The sequence below is a fragment of the Osmia lignaria genome, chromosome 9, assembly GCF_051020975.1.
Source record: "Osmia lignaria lignaria isolate PbOS001 chromosome 9, iyOsmLign1, whole genome shotgun sequence".
In the NCBI taxonomy this organism is placed as follows: Eukaryota; Metazoa; Arthropoda; class Insecta; order Hymenoptera; family Megachilidae; genus Osmia; species Osmia lignaria.
The window spans coordinates 9,512,575-9,528,982 of record NC_135040.1 but is presented as its reverse complement, the minus strand read 5'-3'; the positions used below and the strand labels follow the sequence as shown (position 1 = coordinate 9,528,982).

The following is a 16,408-nucleotide window of genomic DNA, read 5'->3' as shown; positions in this document are numbered from 1 at the left end:
GAAATTCCATTGCAAATGAACGCATGCCGAGGTTTATCCCCCTTCGATTCCGACCCTCGAATCTCGATCTCATCTCGAGCATACATGTATATACGAGTCGAGGTACACGCGATATCTCGATTGTGGCCTCATCTGCATACCACGGTAATAATTCCACTCCGATGAAACATACCGGTCCTCTTCGTAGCAGAGAGAAAACCAGGCCAGAGATCGCGTTCCATCTTTCTCTCGTTCACCGCTCTCTGCTTTGATTTTCTCCTTTTATTTCGTATCAACAGGAGCCAACGAATCACCGCGTATTCAATTACTCCGACAAAATCGGTAAGATACCGTGTTCTCCGGCCCGGGGTGGTAGCCGGTCGTTCGTTTAAGCTCGTCGTATCGATGATCTGGGCGCGTTATTAACGGAAAGATTGGCATGGATTGACGGGCGGAGAAAATTAGCCGCCTCGAAATTCATCGTCTCGTTTGGATACTTGAAGTGTTTAAAAAAATTTAATTTTTCAACGTGTCATTTCTTTTTTTCTTCTTCTAAATCACTTTTAATATTAATATCGTCAAAACGATGCTTTCAAGAATTTCTTTATCTCGTCGCCGCAGGGCCATTACCAAAATCTCCTCAATAACAGCGAAAGATTTATACAGAAAAAGGAAAAGGTAAAAACAAAACGAGTAAAGAGAGAAAGCAAGTAAGTATCGTAACGAATGACCGTGTTCCGAAAAATTTTCGCCACCGCTCGAAACGCTTGGTCATTCATCAAACGCCACGGGTTTCTTTTAATACCCGAGTCGTTAATGATCCTTGTATATTCGAAACGGAAAAGAAAGAGCTCTCGGAAACGTAACTGTCCAAGATGATAGCGACGTGTGGCGCCTACTTGTCAACGGTCGCGAAAAGGTCAGGGCCGTCACACTGGCTTCAACGTTGGTAATTCGCAGAGGCGGGATTGCAGAATTAATTATGCACCGGGACATTGGCCTCCCGGGTGTATGCGTTCGTAATATCGTTTAACGTGTATCCAGCCACGAATTTACGAGCTGTTTTATGATTTTCACCATCGTTTGTTCTTTAACGCGTTAAATACGATGCCTGTTACCGGTGACTGGCGCTACTTTAATGTAATCGAATAAGTGAAATATATTTTGAAATAAATATTTAAATTGATTATATTATAATTGAAGAACCACATTATGAGTCGTGTCATTAATCGTTAATTTGCGTTCAAAGACGGTCTGATCACAATGCCCTATACAATCTGAATCGCGATTTAATTCTATTTAGGAAAGGGCACTCGAGAAACGTGTATTTTGCCCTGAATAAACTCAATTTTCGGCGAGTAAATGCATCAACGAATCGAGTGCGGAGGTGTTTCTGCAATTTTCTGCATGTAAATACGTCGACTCGTCGTTTCAGGCACGTGAGTTAATGTCTCAGCGCGTTGCCTCGGCTTCCCAATCTTTCGGCATTTACACGTTCGTTCCGAAGTAAATCTTAAACAAAACGATAGCAAGAAAGCAAGCCTCGAATATTTTTCTGATCTATGTATTATAAATTATGCAATTTCAGAGGATTTCTACATTTTAATTAGAGCGAGGGGAAAAATTATTTTGTTTACGTGTTTATTCAACGAGTGGCAAGATAATATTTTCCCGAGCAGTCGGCATTTTCCACGCGTGGGCGAACGGAAAAGACTTTCCCGGTTGTTTCTTCATTTCGCTTTACGATCGACCGCCACGGCGAGGTTCTTAATTGCCAGCCGATTGGCTGCACCCCGCCGCTTCGAAAGGACTTTGTAAATGAGCCGCGAGAAAGATAGTAATGAGCTAGTCATTACGGTAGGAGCAGCACGAAAGAGAAAGATAGATATCAATCCTATGCACGTGGGCGCGTTCATTGATAATCCGATGGCTGGCGGCTAATGCGTAACTAAAATGCAGCCTCGCGTAACAGCTTATCCATCTGTCCATGAATTCGACGCGGATTAGAGCCAGCCGCCTCGAGGATAACGCGTTAAAACGTTAATGAACTGTTTTTCTTTCCTTCTCCTATATAACATCGAAGGAGAAAAGTGGTAGTTATATGTGATAACAGTTTGCGCGTTATGTAATTTCATGGGTTGTAATAGAAAGATGATTATCCTGTTTATTGAGATACACGAACCGCGGTATGTTTAATCAAATATTGCATGTTCCACGTTCATAAAGTTATTAGCGACTAGTCCTGGGACCTTTTCCTTTCGTTTTGACGTACGTCGAAGAGGAAAAGTGGGTCACCTATGGTGGCACTTCAGATTTTATATCTGTTTCTGTATTATGTAATTTCAGGGATGTAATTAAAACCTTTGCTATTTTTCAGTTTTTCACCTAAGACAAATATAATAAATTTTCGCTCTAATTTCCGACAAGAAATACCATTCAATCTTAAAAACTGGTTCATTTTGTATCAGCATTGTTATTTGTATCCTAGTTCTTTAATCTTTTGGCAAATAATCATTACCTGCTTTGTTACACAAGCCCACGCTTGTGCAACAAAGTCACCGATGATGAAGAAGCTTGTTAAATGTAGCAAGTGCTTGGTATTTGCCAAAACGTGAAAAATTATATTCACGTACCTAACTTGAATCATTCCAAGGTGATACAATTTTGCATTTTGTAAATGTTCCTCGTCGTGTTACAAAAAGCGAAGGAGGTGTCAATTTGAGCCAGCTCTGGCAAATGTTGAGTATCTGTTACATTTTACACCTCCCACGTTTCGGCAACAAACTTGCATAATTAAATCTAAATCATGGTCGAGGGAAAATTCCCCAAAAGTTATGTAAATTGGAAATTAATTCGAAAACCACGGAACATTATTATTTTTCCTGGGGAACCCGATTTGATCGCGAGTGTATTGTATTCCAGATATCCACGCGACGGTGCAACGAAGGACGACGAATCAATTGACTCGATAAAATTCATCGATGACGAAAAGCGAGGAGAACGCGGTCGCGAACGAATCTCGGATCCGCTTGCGGTCGCGTGTGCTCGCGCCATTCACTTTCGCCGCGGTGCAGCGTGCGGTGCAACGCGGCGCGACGCGGTGCAGCTTGCATTTGCATTCGTGAAATCTATTTTCTGGAGGCGTGCAGGAATTAAGCGACCTTGCCGTACCGGTGGTAGCCGTGTTCGAGAGGGAAAGGGGACAGAGGCTGTCGATCTCGAGCGCGTGGGCGCGTTCATTGATAGGCCGGTAGCCGATGCGTAACTGAGCGCAGCCAAGCGGCACACGAGCGGCCTGCTGTCGAAAGCAGCTCCTTTGAATTCCTCGTCTTCCACGGACTTGGCTATCGGCAAACATCTGTAATTATTACAGTACCTCTCGAAGGATTTTCTTGGCTTAATTATCTCGAACCTTAACACCTTCGCGTGCAACCATTTCTTAGTTGCACCCGTGACTTTAATTGCATGTTTCAGTGATTCGCTTTCAAGAGATCGTGTAATTAGGACACTGATACGGAAGTTTGTAAGTGAATGTTTTACGATAGGTTCCCTCGGTTAATTCTTGACCGCCCTATAAATCAATGATATTAAGAAAAAAATAGCTATCTTGGAATGCCATCTGTTCAACAGCTATTCAATATTCAAAACGATCGAAAATTTTTGGTGTTACAAAACTCTCTCTTTCTCTCCAGTAGACAAAGTGACGCGTGTGCAAGCACCGTGTCGGATTTTGTATTTTAAACGGTCTTAAGCGGCCAGATAAGAGAAACTGGTTCGTAAATCGCGGACGAGGTTCGACCCTTCGAGATAATGCTTATTAATCCACATTAACACGGGCACGCTGAACACGCGGAGCGTGTGGCATTGTCGAGGGCAGCGTTGAAGCGTTTTACGCGTTTCCGAGCCAGCGCAAAGATGAGGGGTTAAGTGGCCGAGATAAGAAGAATGCCATTGCGAACCGTCGGCCAGCCTCGCCGAAGATAATGCTTGTAAATTAAGTCTTAATTCTGACCGTGGGCATCGAGGCCTTGGTTAAATAGCGCGTTAAATATTACCGCGTTATCCATTAGCAGAAATGAGGGGAAAGGTCCGGGCCGAGAATAAATATCCCGACACTCTGTACGCCAGCTCGAAACTTTCTTCTTAGCTTTCCATTCATTTTTAACTCTTATCCTTGCCTCTTTTTATTTATCACCTTCTTCTCTATATTTTTTCTTCTCGCGTGTTGCGTTATTAAATCTTCTTCCATTAGCGTGGTTCATTCAATTGGAAGCTGATTTATTTCAATAAATAATTCAAGATCAAAAGGCAACAGAGAGTTCGAGAAGAAGATGTTCCAAGCAAATTCACGAGAACAAGCGAATGTAAGAATCCTCGAAACTGAAAACAGCGAGATGGCGAAGAGTCGAAGAAGGAAGTCGAGAAAGAAACGGAAAGAAGTCGGGGACAGGTGGTTTGCATACGCGTGCACGGACGTGCGCATGTTGAATTTTAATTTTCACTCGGTCGGCCCATGATTAAGGGCCGCGTTGTGTTTTATGCGAGAACGTTTCATCCTCCGGCTTGTTCAGGGATCGAGGATATACGTGGAAACCGTGTCCGTTATAAGCACGCGACTTTGCCACGGGTCCCCTCGAGGAATACCAAAAAACCGGAAAGGTCGCTTCTTGGGCCACGTTGTTGTTTCGTGAGAGATCACGGGAGATACCGAAAGCCTTTCGATTTCGCGGCGAGATTCTGCGATGAAACGTTTTGCATCACTGAGAATATTCATGAGAATGTCGATATTACAGGCTTGAAATAAATTGTATTAAAGATAATCAATCTGGTGTCTCTCCGAATTAACATCCAATATACACTCGACTCTGTTCCAAGGTCTACAAAAGTATCAGAGAGTGGATCAGGCGGCCAAAGTGTCTCGCTTTTCCCCGAAAAACGTTCGATCGATCTCGACGTACGAGCCCACAGATTGGACATCTTAATTGCACCGTTGAAATTAATTTCCTCTTGCCTCGGCCTTCCGAGATACTGCTGTCAGATTAATTCCCCGTGTCTCTCCTTGAGAGGAGGGAAGCTACGAGCTTTCGTAATTATTTTTTCAACCTCCCGCCTGGGCTTCCCTCGATCTTGATTCGCCTATCGTTTCATCTCCTCCTCAGGGTCCTTTGATCCCTTTCTCCGTCTGCATATATTCACGATGAACGATATTGAAAAAAAAAGCGTCGCGTAGGACTGATCGATTCAATGACGAACCACCACCGCTGAGAGATAATCGATACGTATGAAATAGAACGATTGGCGCGAGCTGATTTTAATGCTGTGCAATAGTGCGGAAGAAATATGTCGAATGAATTATCGCGACGCGTTTCGAAACGACGCGTTACCCCTTCTGCTATTTATAGTAGAGTCGCGTGAGGTGGCCGTAGAAGTCCTCTTGACGGTTGTTAGAATCGTTTCAACGCCTACAATGCTGTCATAATTGAATTTTTTATTCGATCTTTGTGTATATCGCACAAGGGTTTGACTCGGTACAGTTGCGAGCATAGATGGGTTCGTTCGGTTAGGGAAAGAATAGTGGGAGGCGCCCCCGCCATGCTTAGCCTTCGGCACAGTTCGGCTCGCGTCGACGATTTAGCCACGCCCCCTGTACTCGAACGTATACTCTGTCCAACGTAAGAATAATCTCTGTTTTCGACCGATCTGCGCACCCCCCACCATTTCCTACCGATCTGGCGCATACGACTAGTCGCGACTTTATCCCTACCGGTCTCCTACTGATAACGGTACCACCCAAATTGGGGGCGATATCGGTGTATAAGGAATTAATTGACACCGCGTATGAAAAAAAGAGAAGAACGTATGCAGTTAAGTGGGGGATTTGGACGTCTCTTACGTTGGACAGAGTTTAGGAGTAGGTACTCAAACGCGCTCATAATCCTTTTTTCCTTAGGGTAATTAAAATCTATACAAAGTACAATGCGTTTAAAGCACACCGCAATCATCTTCAACGTCCATCCTCGAAGAAACTATAAACTCTCAGCCGTGTGTACACAGTCTATTTCTCCAGATAAAAACAACACTTTCTCATTTCGTTATTGCTCGATGTATGCGACAACCGACATTACGCGTTATTGCGACAATGATGCATCAAAGTGTCCCGATACGAGAGACGCATCCGAGTGTCGAAACGCGTGCATCTCGGCGAGGAAGGAGCCTATCGGCCTTTCCCAGCTTCTTCTTCATCTGATTTTTTTCTCCCGTTAGCGAACGCTCGTAAAAAGTGACGTCGATCGGCGCCTTTCGAATTATAATTAGCCAACGGTGTGCATGAATGAAACGGTTGAGACTGGCTTGCGTAACAGCGGTCTTTCTACAAATGATTTACCGTTGAGATTGCAAGCAGATCGCAAGCAGATTATTTCTCTGCTCTATGGACGCTTAATAGGCCAGAACGTTGATTTTTCCTCGGACCGTAGGACAGTTGGCTGTCAAGCGAACTGTGCGAAACTTGATTTGCAGTTTTGTAATAAAAGGTGTTCATTTTTCGACGTACCGAAATAGAATATCCTCTTAACGCCGTCCGTACGTTAAAATATCTTAAAAAACATTCCGAGAAAACAAAAATAAAGAAAGATTACGTGTTTCCATCAATTTTCAAAGCGCGCAGAAGGAGCTGAAAAGAGGACGGATAATTCGAAAGCGTCTGGCATACGTTTCGCCTGTTCGTTAGTCCGAATTAATTACGCGTCGTTCCACTAACGACTGCCGTTTTCAACGCCTCTTTTTCTCGCGTCTAACCCTACCCGTCTTTCGGTATCCCCCTCTGATCATCACTGTTTCTCTATCTGGCTCCCTCTTCTTCTTTTTCCTCTCGCGTGAGTACGTCTCGAAAGCAAACACTCTCGTGGCCAGCCAGCAACGTTGTTGGCCTCGATTTGTCAATCCACCCGACAAATCCTAAGTAGGAACTCGAAGTGTCGCTACGTCGGATTGAAAGGGCACCATTTAACCAACAACGTGATCTCTCGGACAGGTAACCACGCCGGCTAGCCTGTTAGGTAGAAATCGGTGAACAAGCCGCTGTTACGTACAACGATACACGATGATTTTTCATATCAACCACGACATCAATCCCGTATACTTTTTCATCGAGAGAATAAGAAGCTGTGTACGATTTGTAAAAATATCCAACACACTTATCGAGAAACACTTGTGCAATGTATACCCGCGACTGAGTGGTGGCGATCGATGCTTCTTGTCGAAATTGTACGAAACGTTAATCGAGTGAAATTGAAAAGCCGTCAGGAGGATCGATTAAAGTTTTCGGTTGTCAGATCGAAGCTCGCGATACGATATATTTTGGCAGAAGGCGTCTCATTAGTATTCTCCTGTCAAACTTGTGCGGATGCTCTTAACAGTACTCAGGATTGTATAGTTAGAGAAATCGATTACCGCTTGACAAGCCGTCAACTCGTTAGTTGATGTTAAAATCGAAGAACACAAATGATGTTCAAAAATCGATATTTTTCTCATCGAATCGATTTTCAGCCTCGAGTCTCTCCCAAATGAACAAGTTAAATTCTCAAAGAAGCCATTCCATTTTCCAGCGACAAAAAAGCGAAGAATGAAAAGGAAAAAAAAAAAATGTTTTAATCGAATGGCGAAGCGAAACGAGTTGGTTCGCGCGACATGTAACCCAGGTCTGTCCCCTTCGTTTCTCGCGCGAGGAAAAAGAAGATCAATTGCTCGAAGGTGAGCCCGAAGGTTACGCCTTTCGTTTTTCGCCATACCTGGACAGATGGTGTTGTCTATTTAAGGTGGAAAATTCACTCGTATCTGTTTGGTATCGGCGAGGAACGACGAGTCTCCATGTGAGTCGAGTGGTTGCTGGATCTCCTAGATCGCAGAGAGGCGTGTGCGTGTTTCGTTGCGCAACCCACGCTCTCTTCGTCTCCTTAGCTCTCGAGGATCGTAACAGTTACATTAACGATGCCCGACGGACAACCAACCTACTCGTTATCTCGAACTGCCGAGTCTCGATTCAACGCTGATTAATTATTATCATCGCTTTACACGCGTATTACAGACGCGAGCGAGCGAGCGCACGACACACGATGCGAGTCTGCCACTCGGTTGGAATTTTTTTCAAGATGGATTTCACGCCTCTTAACGAATCCTCGGGAAGAGAAGACGAGCACGATCATTTCTCTTTTTTTCTTTTACCTTTATTTCGAGATGTTTCAAATTCACGCGTTGGCATTTTAATTGAGCCTGTATTTTGCCCGTCTTCTCGGAAGACAGACACGAATCTCTCGCTTCCTCACGGCTAACGGCTACCGGTGTTGATGCACGTCGCGAAGAGTAAGCTTGCCAAACCGTATTCACCGTTGCATCCCTTTTGCACCCTTTTTTGCGACCCACCAGACGTACAGACTGATTCAAGGAAATATACCGGTGTTCGTAACTATTAGCCCACTTATCATTTTATTTCCCTTTTTTATATCCGAAGTGACGTTCAACTCTCGCGTAGATCAAGCAGAATGATTTTACACGACACGTTGCACTTGGTGGTGCGTGCAAAAAGAAGGGAATTCGTCTTGCGAGAGGCGATAAATCACCGGGAGCTTTGTGTAATATGCATTAAAAGCACTTTGTAGCGATGATAACTCGAGAGAGAGCTAGTCGGGGCTGTCTTCCTTTTCGGCTCGAACGTCGGCGAACAGGTGAATCTCCTGGCTGGAAATAGTGCAAAGAGGTGAAGAAGCTTTCCTGGCACTGTTGCTGCTCGTTTCCACGAGAATTCTGTACGCTGTCTAATAAATATAATTACCGGGGTTGCGTAACGCGGCACCGGATCGTCAGGTATTTACACCCAGTTCTTGCACGGCTCGCCCTAAGGCTGCGCTTATGACCTAATACCGACCCGTTTGCGACCTAACGGGAGATGACGATGCACTCGTACTGCCTCCGAACACGAATAACTTACGCCCCGTCCTTCGGTTTCTTCGTGAGAAAATGTTTGTCGCTTTTCATGCGACCACCGCGTGTCTCTGACTCGAGGTTTTTCAGCGATTTGCATTTCCTTCGGAGCTATTTTGCATTTGAAGAACGAGCAACTTGTATTCTTTATGTACTCAGTATCTGTGCTTTTTTAAATATCTTCTTCGGGTTTCAAACGTGGTTGAATAGTCTTCTATCCATTCATCTTTATAATTTTGGCCTTAATTTGATTATCGAAGGAATTTCATGCAAATTATTTGATAGATTGCATCGACAACGACTTAAAAGCAAGAGGAAAGAAGAAAGGTACCCCCGATGGTGGCAGTGAATCGCGTGTACAAAGGCTGACAGCCGTTTGTGACGGCTGGATCAGCCTGTTTTTCTAACGTAATTGAATTTCACCCCGCGAGCCGTCGTTCCCCTTGTAATTGACCCCCGTCTCCGTGCTCGTTCCGCGACGTAGCCGGCCTTACGTGCAGGAATCGTGCGGGGAGAAAAACTTGCCCGTCGAACTTTCCTCCAAAAGTTTGCTTTTAAGCATCGCCACGCGGTCCTTTCGCTCCGCAAGAAGTCACCGTGTCGAGCCTACCGACTAGCTGGGAGGTCTAAATTCAATGGGGGGGAAAAAAGGGCAAAAAGTATCGGAATCGGGGACCGACTTTGATACCCTTCTGAATTTGTGGCGATTTCAACCGAATACTCGATCGATTAATTTTTATAAAAAAAAAACCACATTCCAAATTGAGGTATCCAGTTTTCCTTCTACCAAACTTTCTCCGCCATCGAAATCGTGAATAATCGCAGCGAGTTATCGGTCATAAATCGAACGGATAAGAAGGTTGTCGATATTTTGAATATCCTGGCCAATAAATCGGATTCGACACGGCCAATATGTACACGGAGTGGAACGTAACGTGGCACCTACTTGAGACGCGTATTCTTTCTGCAAACAATCATCGGGAACACGCTTAGCGAAGGGAGGAGGATGAAAAGAAGGCGCGTAAGTAACCTTCATCATCTGTACGAGATTACAGGGTTGCGATGCCGATCCGATGGGAAAAAAAGGCAGCCATGAGCAGTCGGGCTGCCCTACCGGATCGGTGCCTTATCTGATCTCACACTTGCAGAATGCGAATCACTTTATGATACGGTCGCGTTACATCAAAGCCTCGAAACCTGCTGCATTGCAAAAATTTCCTTCTTCTTCTGCGCCGTCATTGGAATTCATTTCCATCCTCAGATGCGACTCTTTCGATTCCATTAGCATTTCATTTTAGATTAGGGCAAATCTGAAAACGCTGTTTTTCTGTTTCGAAGCAACGACTATGATGTTGCAACGAGCAGAGTTTAATTTGCTGGTTTCTTTATCTGTTACAGGTAAGCATCGAACTTTCATCTGCATCATCCAGTTCTCGAGAAACCGTAAGTGATTCACTCGATAGCGTACGTGTCCGTTTTCGCGCGCGTTTAGATCGACGCCCTTGTTTTCTATCGGGGGAACCTTGGTCGGACTCGTTTGCGAGCAGCTGGCATCACGGTGACGCAATGTTCGCCACCTATCGGCAATTATCACGAGAGGTTCTTCGACTAATACACGATTTATCTCGAACCGCGTTTAACGCGAATGACTCGATTGATCGCACTCGAATAACCGTGAAAAGTATAGTTCAGATACGTCCGCGAGTAGAATCCGGCTGAAAGTATTTGGCGGTGGCCGGTATCCGTTGCGGTTCTGGTTTCTGGTACTGGATTCTGGTCCGTCGCCGTTGGACGGGGCCCGATTAAAATGGAAACAAATGAAGTTGGACGTAATGAGGTCCTGCGGTGAGGGAGAACCCGTTCTTTAATTTATTCCCCTCTTCCTCTTCGTCCCTTGCGACCTCTCCCTCTGGCCATCTCTTTTGCTTCTCTTCCCTCCTTTTCTCTTGTTACGCTTCTCTTCATCTTACATTCTCTATACACTTTCTGCATTTCTTCATAATTTCTTCCATGTCCATATGAAGACTAGTCTCAAAAGTATACAATTCGTGTATTATGACTTAGAAGTTGTTCGATATTCCTGAAAACATGCATCCTTATAGATATCAAGAATTCGTCCGGAAGGTCGGCGACGCACGGTACTTAGAAATTATTCCCTCTCTTTCCAAACTACCCCTATAAATACCAAGAACTACCAAGAAATACGAACGAAGGTAAAGCACCGTAACGCCTCGCAGGCACGTTGAATCTCACCGGGAAGGTAACAGAAGCGGAAGATTTACGTTTTCGCGAGTTGAATCACGGATCGGATCGGTCGAAACGCAACGAAACCGAAACCGATCGTGCCCGACAATGGGGGCTACCAGAGCAGCCGGTTGACATTATAAATCGCAATCAACGCTCGCTACCGAGCCATGGGGGAGCAGCCAGTGGAAGAGACAAGTGAGAATAAACGCGGAGGGAGGAGCATTATGCAACCGCAGAGATGACGGGACCGAGGGACAGGTTTATGGGGGCGTTAAAAAATGGCCCGACCCTTTAAACCGCGTAATTAAGTGCCGGTATTTTAAGCAGCGCTTCAACTTGAAGCGCCCGGTGAATTATACCCGGTTCGAACCGCGTGGAAATTCGTGGGGCCAGTTTTACGAACGGATGCATTGTCTTCGTCGGTATATTGTTTCTTTATGACGGAGTTAAAGTCGTATGAAAGTTAATAGGCCAGACGATCCTGATTTTTGCATGCGTAACGAGCTATAAGAGGAATGATGTATGGGACAGTTGAACGAGGATCCATTCGACCGTTTCGTTTCGTTTTTGCAATAATTATCGTTACGCGAATAACGCGTATTGAAAGGTGACGTTTCCTTTTATTTTGGGGTGATTGGGGGATTTTCAAAAATATGAGAATCATTCAATTTCTAACATGAAACCATAAAGAAGGCGAAATGACGGGTTAACGAGTGACGGAGAGGCAAAAGAGATAGTTAAAGGGCAGAAAGGAGAAGGGGGCAAGACAATGGGCAGAGGCAAAAGTGGAAGCCGCCTTTATTACAGAGCACGGCCAAGATGGACAGTCAAACGGACACCTCTTGCCTCTCTTTTATCGGTCCGTTTCGTTTTATTGCCGTGGCGAAATCACGGCCCAAATTAAAGCGAATTTCACGGATTTTCGGCCCTGTAAATCGCGAACACGCTTAATTAGAGCACGCTTTGGTCCGCCGATGGTTTTGTAATCCTTGAAAGTTTACGACCTGTTTTCTCGTACTTCCTTTCCTGATCTCGAATCGAGAAATCGATTTTCACGATAATTTGATAAATGTTGGTGAAGATTTCAGAAAATTCGGAATCGTGCAAAAATTTATCGCGATGGGAATTCTACGGTGCAAAAAAGAAAAAGAATCGATCGATCAGTGGAATGGCCTCTCTGTTGCTTCTCTTACACGTCGACGATCGATCAACAAGATAAATTCGGTCCCGTTTTTCTTTCTCAACTCGTACGTCTTCGAGTGTCCCAAAGCCATGCTCGTCCGAGCGCACCGTTCGACGAGGATGCCTCTTACTCACGGGCTGAATCATCATGGCGATTGACCTTGCTTACCTTAATCAGCGATTAATTCCGTGCAACGAAAGTGCAGCTCCGTGCACCGGTCGGTTGCGCGACCACCTCGTACCTGGAAATCAGCACGGAGAGGCTGTACGTGCGTCGAATTAATCGATCAGCTCGCTGAAATCGTTCTGCCGTGCCAGCTTAGAGTGTTACTCGGAAAAACGATGATATACGAGAATAATTTCTGTCATTCTTTGTTCTACCGTTTCCATGATTTATGGTGTGACCGTTCGGTCCAAGTCCATTTTACTCATCAATCTAATACGAAGCACCGTTTCCCAATTCCGAATCGATCCGAATAAATCGGGATACTCGTAATTTCGGGTACTCGCATATTCCCGGTCCTAACTTATCAATAGAAATCCGTGAAAGTAGATACAAAGAGAACGTGTGGCTGGTTTATCCTGCAATTTTCTCGCGATTTATCAAACTTCCCACTGGGAGAATCGTTTCGTAGATTCAAGGCACGTTGCTCGTCACGAAAGCAACATCGTCGATCGTCTTTTTGTCACCGTTTAATCGACTTATCAAACTTCGTCACGTCATAAACTGGCCTTGTTACGGTCCCATCGGGTATTGTTTCCAGTCGTGGTTTTCCACGCGAGAGAAAAAGATCTCCATCCAGTCGAATCAATCTGTCGCGTCAGTCTGGTGGCAGGTGTTCGAGCCAGTCTGCGAAAGCGATTTCTAAGAAGGTTTTGTCATCTAGCACGAGCCTTTTCGTCAGTTTTTCCAGCGAATTTCCCAACAGTTCCAAGCGGAATACCGTCGAGGCAACCGTGAGATTCGAGGCTTTCCTTAACGCGTTTCCAACAGCCTCTCTTATGCAACGTCCATCATCGCGTTCTGCGAATATTTTCCCTTCTGTCTGCATTGTTTCGCCTCGTTCTTAGCTAATTGATCGTTTTGCCCGTGTTCTATCTGACGTTTCCCAGGTTAAACGACGTGGAAGACCTTTGGATCGAGCAACGATTCCTTAGCGAGAACTCTGAAAGAAAGTTATTCGTTCGCGTTGAAATACTAATAAATCTCATTATCGCGAAGAAAAGAGTGGTAATCAGAAGGGGTTCGAAACGGGAACGAAGGGCTCGTAAACGCCAAGGATTTTATTACGACCCTCGAAAAGAGAAGAGGAAGAAGATTAAGAAGCGACGGGTTGGCTTCTCGAGATACGAATCCAATAAAAAGAAATGTATAAAAGGGAGCACGATTCGTCGCAGGGATTCGCAATATTCGTTCTAATATACCAGGTGTGGCAATAATAATAAATCAAACTGGTTATATGAAATTTTTCGATAAGAATCTTCGTTTCCAAGAAAATAGCTGGGAGTAAGAAAATTCTTGAAGAAAACGTTGTTACATCTTCTCGATTCGCTTTTATTTGTCAAAAGGAATCAGTTGAACGCTGATTTTCAACATCGTTACAGCTACACCCTGTATACACGACGTTTGCGGCCTCAGCTGTTGGACGCTAATTTATCGAAGGGGCTCGCGACAGGCGGTAAAATCAAGTGCTCCAGTTTTATGGTGCCGGTTACACCGGCGGAACACGTGTTTACACTCACGTAGAGTCTCGTTTGGTCCACGGTCCATTGGCCACGTGACCGTGGCGACGATAAATCTTGCGTAGGCCCCGGCCCCGACTCCGGCCCTTTTGACTTTTCGCCCGATAACGGCGCGTCGATTTAGCCGCGACACGGATCGGTAGCCTCCTCCTCGCCGCGGTTTAACTCGCTGACACGCGTTCCCGCTCGATACACGCCTCGATCCTGTCTCGCGGACAGATTCCCTGCCGCCGTCGTACGCCGCGACGTTCCACTTACCGCTATCCGGCAGCCCATCTTAATTCGAGAATAAATCATTACACCGACCGTGAGGGAATTAACCCTTTGCGCCCGGCAGCCAGGTTATACCGGAGAATGTAGCTTTATCGTTCTGGACGGGAGTCGAATTCATTCCAGATTCATTTCCTATTCCTGGAGCATAGGTAATTAACCCTTTGACCACTATGGACGCGTATCTGCGTATATACTAATCATAATTAAATAAAAGTTATATTACTAATTATACACCATATGTTATCACATTGTAATGATATGACAAAATACTGAAAAAGAAAAACAAATGATAAAATAAATTGAGAAATGAAATGGAATAAGAAGAAAAGTAATACTTGATTCTTATTTCGTACACGCAGAACGTTCAAGCCTAGAGTCTTTAGTAGTCAAAGGGTTAATATTTCAAAGATTTAGAGGGTCCTAGATAGTCCTAGAAGAGATATTTCTTAAGATTAGCAAAATAGTTGATCGATTCTTCAAGTTTTATCGGAATTATTCGTCGAAAAACGATCCAGGACCCGCATGTTTCGCGAAACCGAGCGAATCCTGGAAGTGTTTTTCGTACCACGTCATCAACTAGTTTTGCACGAGGCAGCATTGCCGATTTTTTCCACGGCGCCTTGCCTCCTCCGCGGATTTCGATCTGTTCGCCCACGGCCTCTAATCGCCACTTCTACAGCCTGTCCGATCCTATCCGATCTGGTGGACTACGTCATACAGGTGAATGCGTCGGCGTGCACGGGCTCTCGCAGTCAACAACGTGGCCGCGGTTTGCCGCCTTATAAACAGGTATCCTTGCGTCGTGCCACCGCGGGAAAATATTGTTATACAACGGGTGTCTTGCGAATTAGTAGCTCTCTTGTATCGATTAGATAATGGAAGAACATTGGGGATTGAGTCGTTGAATCAGGGTACATAGTTAGAAAATTTTCCACTCTGAATTTAAATAAGCTTGCTCGTTCCGAATGGCAGAACCGATGAGACGGGATGATTTTGCTCGTATTTCGAAGCCGACGCGACGACCAAACCTTACAAGTGTTATGTATGATTATTTGACACGTATATTAAGGACGGTGCGAATAAGTTAAAAGCATCGTCAGTCGGATTGCCAAATGCGAATGCGGTCGATTATCAGGCGAGTCGAATCGATGGCGGACATCCGTTAGAAGCGGATTGCGGAGGCAGCAGGCGGAGGCAGCGAGTGATCGCGTGGGTCGAACTAGAGGTTACCTGTGCCCTTCCCAGGCCTCGGAAGAATCGAGAGCCACGATCCCTCTCCGAAGGTGGCACGCGATCGACACCGATCGGCCAGTTCTCTTCTCCGTCCGTCGAAGCGAGACAGGCTGTTGGCGAACGCGATCGTTGCGTACTGCTGCGCGCCGCGTTCCTCGGCATTTTCGCCTCGATTATTCCTCGTTCTGTTCCCTGCTCGATCGGCTCGTGAAAATCATCGTGGGACCGGGGGCGTATCGGCGCGCCGAGAGACGGAAGGAGAGGAACACGAATGACGAAGGTGGTTCGCGAAGGATCATCCAATCGAAGGATCGGACAATTCGATCTGGAGGGGATCGTCGGCTACCTACACTCAACCTACTGACGATAACTTCAAGGTGACAAGGTACCCTGCTAGGCTAGCCACCGTCCTCTGTAAACGCACCTTTCGATCTTCGCCAGGTCGAACCGATTCCATTCTTTTTTCTTTCATCTTGTCTGCTATTTACTCGCACGCGTTGGCGATTCCCGCTTGATCTATCGAGGATGCTTCTTGATCCTTTTTTTAACGATTTAGTCGTCTGGACGAGGGAAATTAATTGGACGAAAATAATGACCCTCCTTTCGGACACGATGTTTCAATGTTTCAGAATCTTCCGACTCGTTTACCTTTCTTTTTTGTTCTATCTATTTCACCGCGCTGAAAAGAGAAAAATGATCCGAAGAGATGGATGAAGCCACACCTGAAATAGCTCCCAGTTGGTAATTTAATTCGGAACCGCACGCGAGATCG

General features: G+C 45.3%; 1 protein-coding gene and 1 long non-coding RNA gene across 5 annotated transcripts in view; both read left to right on the top strand.

Moving 5' to 3' along the window:
• The window catches only part of LOC117603362 (Myocardin-related transcription factor), a 168,775-nt gene that overhangs the window by 42,563 nt on the left and 109,804 nt on the right, over nt 1-16,408 (top strand). The gene's annotated exons all lie outside the window — the stretch shown is intronic.
• LOC143305674 (uncharacterized) overlaps nt 1-16,408 on the top strand; it is a 57,923-nt gene that overhangs the window by 22,314 nt on the left and 19,201 nt on the right. The window contains exon 2 of the long non-coding RNA XR_013062754.1: nt 10,357-10,401. This is a non-coding gene — a long non-coding RNA (uncharacterized LOC143305674). The remainder of the gene's footprint in view (nt 1-10,356; nt 10,402-16,408) is intronic.